The following is an 8889-nucleotide window of genomic DNA, read 5'->3' as shown; positions in this document are numbered from 1 at the left end:
ATTTAAGGTTTTATCAGGAGAAGATCTCCTGAGGGAGAAAGTCAGCCATGACTCTGCAGAGCTTGATCACAGGTGGAGAAGCTGAAGCTGCAATGTCATCAGAGGGAAGAGAGGTTTGTCCAGATGAACTGATTTAACCGTTTTTATTTTTTTTATCAACCTGGATGATTGAGCCTATAAACCTTTTTCTGAACCTCCTTGAGCATGCATCAGGCGACTTTTTCTGAACCATGTTGACCTTGGTTGTCCTCAGGCAGTTTCTGTAAGTAGCAAGTTAGCCTTCTGGCCTAAAACATTTGATTGTTAATCATGATAATTGATTGTTTTGGAAAGATGAGTCATTTTGCATGTGTTAAAAGCTGCTTCTGAGATTCCAACAGGAGGTTGGCTTGAAACACAGCAATGAAGGCTACTGATGGGACAGATCTGGTTGGCAGGCAGCAGACTGATGAAGTCTTCCAGATGGAAGACGAAACGTTTCTCCTTAAAGAAACTGGACCAGATTAAATTATTTAACCATTTTTTTTGTTTGTTTTATTTTGTTCTCTACCTGGATGATTGAGCCTACAAACCTTGATCATGTGATACATGAGTGAACCTGGTAGGTCCGACAAAACACTTCTCTTCAAAATGTGGAGCTTGGTTCTGAGAACTCAACTCCTTGAGTTTGGGGTCTGAGATCATGATAAAAAAAAATACAGGCGTGGGTCATTCACATAGAGGCAGAAAGGGGCAGGCAATACTTATCCGAGGGGTTTAACTGGAAACGGTTGTCTGAAGGCAGAGGGGAAGTTGAGATCCAGATATCTGATGGGCAGAAGTATCCATCTTGGGCAAGACAAAGGGCGAGGGATCTGTGGTCATGAAGTGGGTCAGGAACCATCATCCCAGTCCCAAAAAACTCTACAGTGACTGGTCTGAATGACTATCGGCCAGTGGCCCTCACCCCGATAGTCGATAAATGCTTCGAAAAACTGGTCATGACCCACATCACAACAACCATCAACATCAACGAGGACCCTCATCAGTATGCATACCCTGAGAACCGATCAACAGAAGATGCCATCTCCTCTGTGGTCCACACTGCGCTCAACCACCGGGAGCAGAAAAATTCTTACGTTCGTATGCTCTTTGTGGACTTCACATCCGCCTTCAACACCATGATCCCCCAAACCCTGATGGACAAACTATTCACACTAGGACTAATCCCCTCCATTTCCAACTGGGTACTAGACTTCGTAACAAACAGACCATAGTTAGTGAGGATTCACAACTTCTCCTCCTCCACCATAACCCTCAGCACTGGCTCTCCTCAGGGGTGTGTGTTGAGCCCCCTCCTGTTTACTCTGCTCACATATGATTGTGCAGCTACCCATCCAGGCTGCCATATTGTAAAGTTTGCAGATGATACAGCAGTGGTGGGATGCATCACAAACAATGATGAGTCCAGCTACAGACAAGAGGTGGAACACCTGGACAGCTGGTGCAAAGAGAATAACCTTCACATCAATGTGAAGAAGACAAAGGAGATGATTGTGGACTTCACAAGGAACAAAAACACCTACACCCCCATGAACAAAAGAGGATCTGTGGTGGAAGTGGTCTCCAGCTACAAGTACTTGGGTGTGCACATGAATGACAACCTCAGCTGGAGCAACAAGACCAGCAGCCTGATCAAGAAAGCTCATCAGAGACTCTACTTCCTCAGATGGCTGAGACGAGCTGGTCTGGGAAGCTCAGTCCTCACCTCCTTCTACAGGTGTGCAGTGGAGGGCACCCTGTGCTCCAGCATCAACGTGTGGCATGGAGGCTGCACATCTGCAGAAAGAAAAGCTTTGCAGAGAGTGGTGAAGGCTGCACAGAAGTCTGTCGAAGTCAGTCTCCCCACCATCACAGACATCTACACCTTCAGATGCAGGAAGAGGGCCACCTGCATCATGAAGGACCCCATTCACCCAGCACACACACTTTTTGCCCCAATCCCCTCAGGAAGGAGGTTGAGGAGCATTAAGTGTAGAACCACTAGACTGACACTTTGTCTGACACTAGACAAATTTGGGCTGATTACTCTACAGTGTAGAGTAATCAGCCCAAATTTTGCAGGTCATGAATGCTTTAAACTGAGTGTGACACACTAATCATCTACTAAACTCAAAGCACCTGCATAGGTTTCCCCAGGTGTCATTAAATTGCTTCACTTTGGTCCATTTGTCTCAGTTCAGTTCAATATGGGGAAGACTGCAGACATAACAACTGGCCAGAAGACCATCATTGATACCCTCCATAGGATGAGTAATCCACAAAAGTTCATAGCTAAGGAGGCTGGCTGTTCACAGAGTGCTGAGTCCAAGCATATCAATGGAAAGTCTCATGGAAGGGCAAAATACGTCAGGAGAAGATGCACCAGCAAAAGAGATGACTGGGGGTTTCAGTGGATTATCAAACAGAGAAGTATTTCTATTGTTTCGATTATACAGAACACCAAACAAGCAGAACAGCAAGTCCACATTTGTCCTCCTGTGACACAGGGGTTTCATTATCTTCAAACTGGACCTCTTATAACAAAGTCGTACTTCACCCATTTCCTCCACAAGGTGGTGTCTAATGAATTACTAAAAGGACAGACAGACATCAGAAAGGTTAAAAAAGAATAAAAGTAAGGAGGAGGGAACAGGGCAGAGATGAGGAGAAATTAATTCTACTCCAAGGAATTTGCATCAAATATTTTGTCATAGTATACCAAGAAAGGTTGCCATATGTTCTGAAACTTTTCAGCTGGATTTTGAACTGTACTTCTTATTGCTTCAAGCTGGAGGAATGACATAATGCCACGCACCCAGCGTGACAGGTTTGGGGGTACGGGGTTTTTCCAATTAGTAAGAATTAGTCAACGTGCTAATAATGTAAAAAATGCTATCAATTGGGATTGGCTTTTTGAAATCCTTTTAGTATGCACTACCCCAAATATAGCAGTGATAGGGTCTGGATCAATTTTCTCTTTACAAATATATCTAAATGTATTGAAGGTCTCTGACCAGAATGTGCCTAATCTAAGACATGACCAAAACATGTGAGCCAAAGAGGCTGGCGCTTTGTGACAGCGAATGCAGTTTGAATTGACAGTAGGATACATTTTAGCCAGTTTGGTTCTAGCGAAGTGCAGGTGATTGAAAACCTTAAATTGAATTAATCTGTATCTAACACAAATAAATGATGTGTATATTTTATGTATAGCCCTTTGCCGGATTTCATCTGTCAATTCTATGTTTAGGTCCTCCCCCCCACTGCATTTTTAAAGGCAGAAGAGATGGGCATTTTATGGCTTGGATGACAGTATGCAGCTGGGACACACCACCCGACTGTCCAGATTCGAGTATCAGACATTCATCAAGAGGGCAAGCTTCTGGTTTTAAAGGAAATGTAAAAAAAACTCAGCACAAACAAAATCCCGGACCTGTAGATATCTGAAAAAATGAGAATTTGGTAAGTCAAATTCCATTAGCAAATGATCAAATAAACGAATGTCCCATCTACGAAGAGGTCTTCCACACATTTTATGCCTTTTCACAACCAGGTATGGAAGGTTGTATTTATGAGATGGTTTGAAGAGGACGTTTGAGGTTAGGGGCATGGACACTAAGGCTTGCACAAGACCAAAGTGTTTACGAAGCTGGGTCCATATACTCAAACTGCCCCTCACAGTAGGATTACTGGTATGCGTGCCAATTGCTGCCGACAGTGGAGCACACAATATTGAGGCTAAAGAGATGGACGGGCATGAATATTGCTCCATTAAGGACCAGCTCGGGTCATTCCTGCTCATCGATGTACTGTACCATATTGTTAATTTAAAAACATTGGCAGCCCAATAGTAATATAGAAAGTTTGGTAGGGCTAGCCCACCATCTCCCTTACATCTCTCTAGAACTGTTTTTCGCACTCAAGGTATGGTTTTGTTCCAAATAAATGTACTGATGTGCCTGTCAAGTTCCCTGAAGAAAGATTTGGTAATGAAGATGGGGATTGTTTGAAAAAGGTATAAGACTTTGGATAAAATAACCATCTTTACCAAATTAATACGTCCAGCCAGGGACATGGGCAGGGTCGACCAGCGTTTGAGATCTCCCTTGAGTTTTACCACTGTTGGTTTAAAGTTATTTTGAAATAGGTCATTATAACTATGTATAACTTTAACTTCAAGATATGTCATAAAGTCCATCATTGTCCTGAATGGGTATGAAGCAAAGGAGTAATTTTGGGTTACAACATTAATCGGAAACAATACACTTAGTGAAATTTATCCTGTAACCTGAAGATTTACCAAACTGCGAGATTATGTCTAGACATTTCGGAATGTATTATTATGTATTAGGCCACCCCTCATGATGCCCCATACATCACTGTTGGATCGCAGTACTATGGCAAGTGGTTCAATAGCCAAATCAAAGAGAAGAGTGGAAAGAGGACACACTTGTCACATTCCTTTTTGAAGGGTGAAGTGTGAAGAATTGTAATTATTGGTCCTTTCTCTAGCTTGGGGGGCTGCATATATTGTGCAAATCCAAGAAACAAAGACAGGTCCAAAGCCAAATGTATTCAAAGTTTTAAAAAGGATGTCCATATTCAATTTGATCACAACCTTTATGCGCGTCTAATGAGATCACAATCTCTGATGAGTGAGTTGAATGTTCAGAGAATATATATGTTATAGAGGCGTCGGAGATTATGAAACGACTGCCTACCCTTTACAAAGCCCGTCAGATCCGGATGTACTATCGTTGAGACTATAGATTCTAATCTTAATGATAGAATCTTGGTGAGTATTTTATAATCACATGGTAAGTAAGCTAATCGGACGGTAAGACTCACATTTAATAGGGTCTTTCCCTTTTTAGGGAGTACTGAAATCGTGGCCTGTGTCACAGTTGTATGGAGTTTTTCATGTTTAAGCAATCCTGTGTATACAGAACTCAACAATGGAATCAATTTATTGGCAAATGCTTTATAAAACTCAGTTGGATACCCATCTGGGCCAGGTGCGTTTCCGTTACTCATTAACTTAATTGCATGTCCAATTTCAGCTTCTGATATCGGTTGCTCAAGGTTGGCCTTATCCTCTTCAGTTATAGTTGGGAATGTTACTTTTTCTAGAAAATCATGACTACCAGAATATTCTGAAGAATATAATGACATGTAAAATAATCTGAGATGATTGTTAATATCTTTTGGATCAGACTTCACTTCACCATCCTGTGATTGTATTTCTGTGATAAAATTAGAAGCGAAGTGCTGACGCACCTGGTGGGTAGTTCTATTTCGTATAGGCTTCGCCCTTTAAGGCTGTCACTGGTGGGTTTCATCCCGTCGCGCGAAGCTCAGCACTGAAAACTTTAGTCCACGCTCACCTGCTGTGTGGGCATCACCCGGTCCGTATAAATTACGGTGAGACCGGGTAATCTGTTCCCCATTTTTCTTCGGCAAGCAACCAGCACTGTTTTTCACAAAAACACAATGTCCAGCACCAGCACCATCCGCCTGTGCCCATCCTGCAAGACCGGCTACATGCTGAGCTTCGACCGGCACAACATCTGTGAAGGATGCCTGGGTCCCCGCCACGCCGACCTCGCCTCCTCCTGCCATCTCTGTAACCTCCTCCCTCCTGAGGAGAGGCAGAGGCGAGCAGCCATGTTCAAGGCTAACATCGGGGAGTGCCTCTCCGTGACGGGGCACTGTTCGCTGGACGACGCCTCAGCCTTTTTGTGACGCCGAGTCATGGAGCGAATCAGATGATTCCTCCAGGAAAGGCGACGTCAGCAGCAGCCTCGCTGCTCATTCCCTCCTAGAGAGCGTAGTGTTGGAACAGGGCCTTTCTGCATCGGCGAACACACCGCTCCCAGCCGTCGGTGCCCTCCTCTCTGAGCTGTCCGGCATAATCCAGGAGGCAGCTGACACAAAGGGACATTCCGTCCCTCTCCTCTCCCCGCCCAGATCGGATGTTCTAGCAGGAAGATTTGGCTCCACCCAAGCTCGCTGCCCTGACCCCATCTGGCCTCGTTTTCCAGCAGTATCACCCTACTGGAACGAGGCTGCAGCCGGACCTAGTAGGCTGAAGGCGCCCGTCTCTACCTTCGCTCCCATTACCAGAGTGGAGGGGTTTACTGAGCGGTTTACTGGATGACAATGATCCAGTGGTCCACCTGGCTCTGACACTCCCCCTCCTTGCCGGAGAAACTGCAGAAAGACCTGCTGGAGGGCCCCATCATGACGGATGCACTGTTCGGGGGCCAATTTCAAGGCCATGCTTGAAAAGTCAAAGAAGTCAGAGGAGGTGTCGGAGACTGTGCACCACCTGATGAAGCTACACCCCTCCTCCCGTCCCCCGGCCCGCTGGAGAGATTGTTGTGGCCAGAGGCAGTAGTAGAGACGTTCCACAGCTGCAGCAGCGTCCTCCCGCCCTGCTCCGCCGCCGGCCCCTCCTGCCAGAGAACAGTCCTTCTCATTGTGGCAACCAGCGGCTCAGCGTTTCCCCAGAGACCGCCAACAGGTGCCACCCTGGAACAACCAGTCACAGGGCTCATGGGGGAGAAGATACAAGAAATGACTCCTTGCGGAGGATGTGTGTATGCATAATGATGATATGAGTTTTAAAATAAAACAAAAACATCATTCAGAGAATAAAGTGTCTGATGCCAGCCTGACTGTCAAATTGAATGATCTCAAAGCGGCTTCTCTTCACACATCCTCCACACAAATCGAGCCGGTAACCTCAAAACAGGTTTTTAAAAGTCACTGCAGCTCGAGAAACCACACAAAATGCTCGGTTGACACAGCAGCTAAAAATATTTTTTTTCAGCAGATCGAGCCCAGAAAAAAACCTCGCTCTCAGCCCAGGTTGTGCTCTGATTTTTCTGACCGCAGCAGGAACAAACGCATTTCCCCTCGACAACTGCAATCCCCACGCAAGCGGCGTCGCATTTCTAAAGGTGCTCATACCTCCCCTCAGTGCGCGTCAGCTCACATCAACTCTAATGTGAGCCCGCAGCCTGAGCACAGTGGCGTTCCCAGAGCCCTTTCTGTGAGCCCCCCCCTAGGGTCCACCCAGGAGAATCTCCGGAGTGGTTGATGGCGGTGGGGGCCTTATCTTGGCTAACGTCCATAAAGGACCTGACACAACGCAAAAACGCGTGCCCGCTCCCAGAGAGTTACGCAGCGTGGCAAAGAGTGTGTTCCCTGGACAGATGGATGGACCGTCTGATCAGCAGAGATTACATGCTGTAGTTCGCAGCTCAACCCCCACCGTTCAGAGGGATTATAGAGACAGTTCTGTCATCTCCAGAACAGATCTCGTCTCTCCACTCAGAAGTGCAGGAATTACTGATAAAAAACGTAATTTCCAGTGTTCCCAACAAAGAGGAAAACACAGGGTTTTACTCACGTTACTTCCTGGTTCTGAAGAGGACCGGAAAAATGAGACCCATTTTGGACTTATCCGTATTCAACAATTTGATCATGGAGAGACAATTTCACATGCTGACAACCAGACAGCTGTTGGACAACATTCACCAGAATGACTGGTTTACCTCCATAGATCTAAAAGACACCTATTTTCACATACCAATCATTCCAAAACACAGAAAATTCCTGCGCTTCTCCTTCCAAGGGACCCAGTACCAGTACAACAGGCTCCCCGTTCGGCTATTCCCTCACACTACACACATTTTCGAAATGCGTAGAGACGGCTCTGCAGCCGCTACACAGAGCAGGGATGAGAATTTTGTTCTATCTGGACGATCTGCTGCTGCTGACCCGATCCAGGCAGGAAGCAGCTGCGCAAACCAAAGCGCTGATGTCACATCTGTTAAACCTGGGTTTCGCCATAAACTGGGCCCAGATGATCATTTATCTGGGAATGGAGCTAAACTCAGTCACTATGAGGGCCCATTTATCACAGACAAGAGCCGAAGCTCTAATGGACCAGCTCTACTGTGTAAAACCCAGCAGAGTAGTAACGGCTGTCTCTATCATGAAACTGTTGGGAATGATGTCGTCAGCTCACGCTGTGGTTCCGCTGGGCTTACTTCACGAGACGCCTTCAGAGATGGTTCACTCGCCTGCGCATAGATCTGGTACGTCAGAAGAGACTGATGATCTCTGTGCCCCCCTCTGTGGTAACCGACCTGAAGCACTGGGGAAACCCTCTCACTCTGTAAGAGGGAGTTCCTATCAGCAGACCTACGTCACACATCTCAGTTTTCACAGGCGCGTGCGTCCCTGTCAGGCTGGGGAGGAACGTGCCTGTCTCAAGCGGTGGGGGCGCTGTGGCCACCTCACAGATCAGCTCATATAAACATTTTGGACTGTCTCACAGTTTGGAATGTGATTCAGTATTTTGCTCCCCTGTTGTGGAATCAGCATGTTCTAATTCACACAGACAACAAAGTGACTGTAGCTTACATAAACCGGCGGGAGGGGGGGGGGGGGTGCTCAGCCCAACTGTTACGCATTGCGAGGCAGCTGTTGTGTTGGGCTCACAAAAACCTGCTCTCCATCAGAGCAGTGTTCATCCCCAGCGTCCTGAACAGAGGAGCGGAAATAATGTCCAGGGGCGGTCCGCAACATGGGGACTGGAATCTCTATCCCGAGCTGATTTCTTGGATTTGGAGCAGGTTTGGCAGAGCAGCAGTGGATTTGTTTGCCACACGGGAAAATGCCCAGTGTCAACTATGGTTCTCACTGAGCCCACGGGACGACCCACCGTTAGGAGTGGACGCTTTTACCCACAGCCCATGGCCCAAAATGTTCCTTTACGCAATTCCTCCAGTCCCTCTAATATCACGGTTTCTGAACCGAGTCCGGGAAGAAGAACTGTCAGCCATTCTTGTAGCCCCC

This window comes from Nematolebias whitei, chromosome 21 (assembly GCF_014905685.2).
Source record: "Nematolebias whitei isolate Nwh7 chromosome 21, NemWhi1, whole genome shotgun sequence".
NCBI lineage: Eukaryota > Metazoa > Chordata > Actinopteri > Cyprinodontiformes > Rivulidae > Nematolebias > Nematolebias whitei.
Note: the sequence above shows the minus strand (reverse complement) of the source record.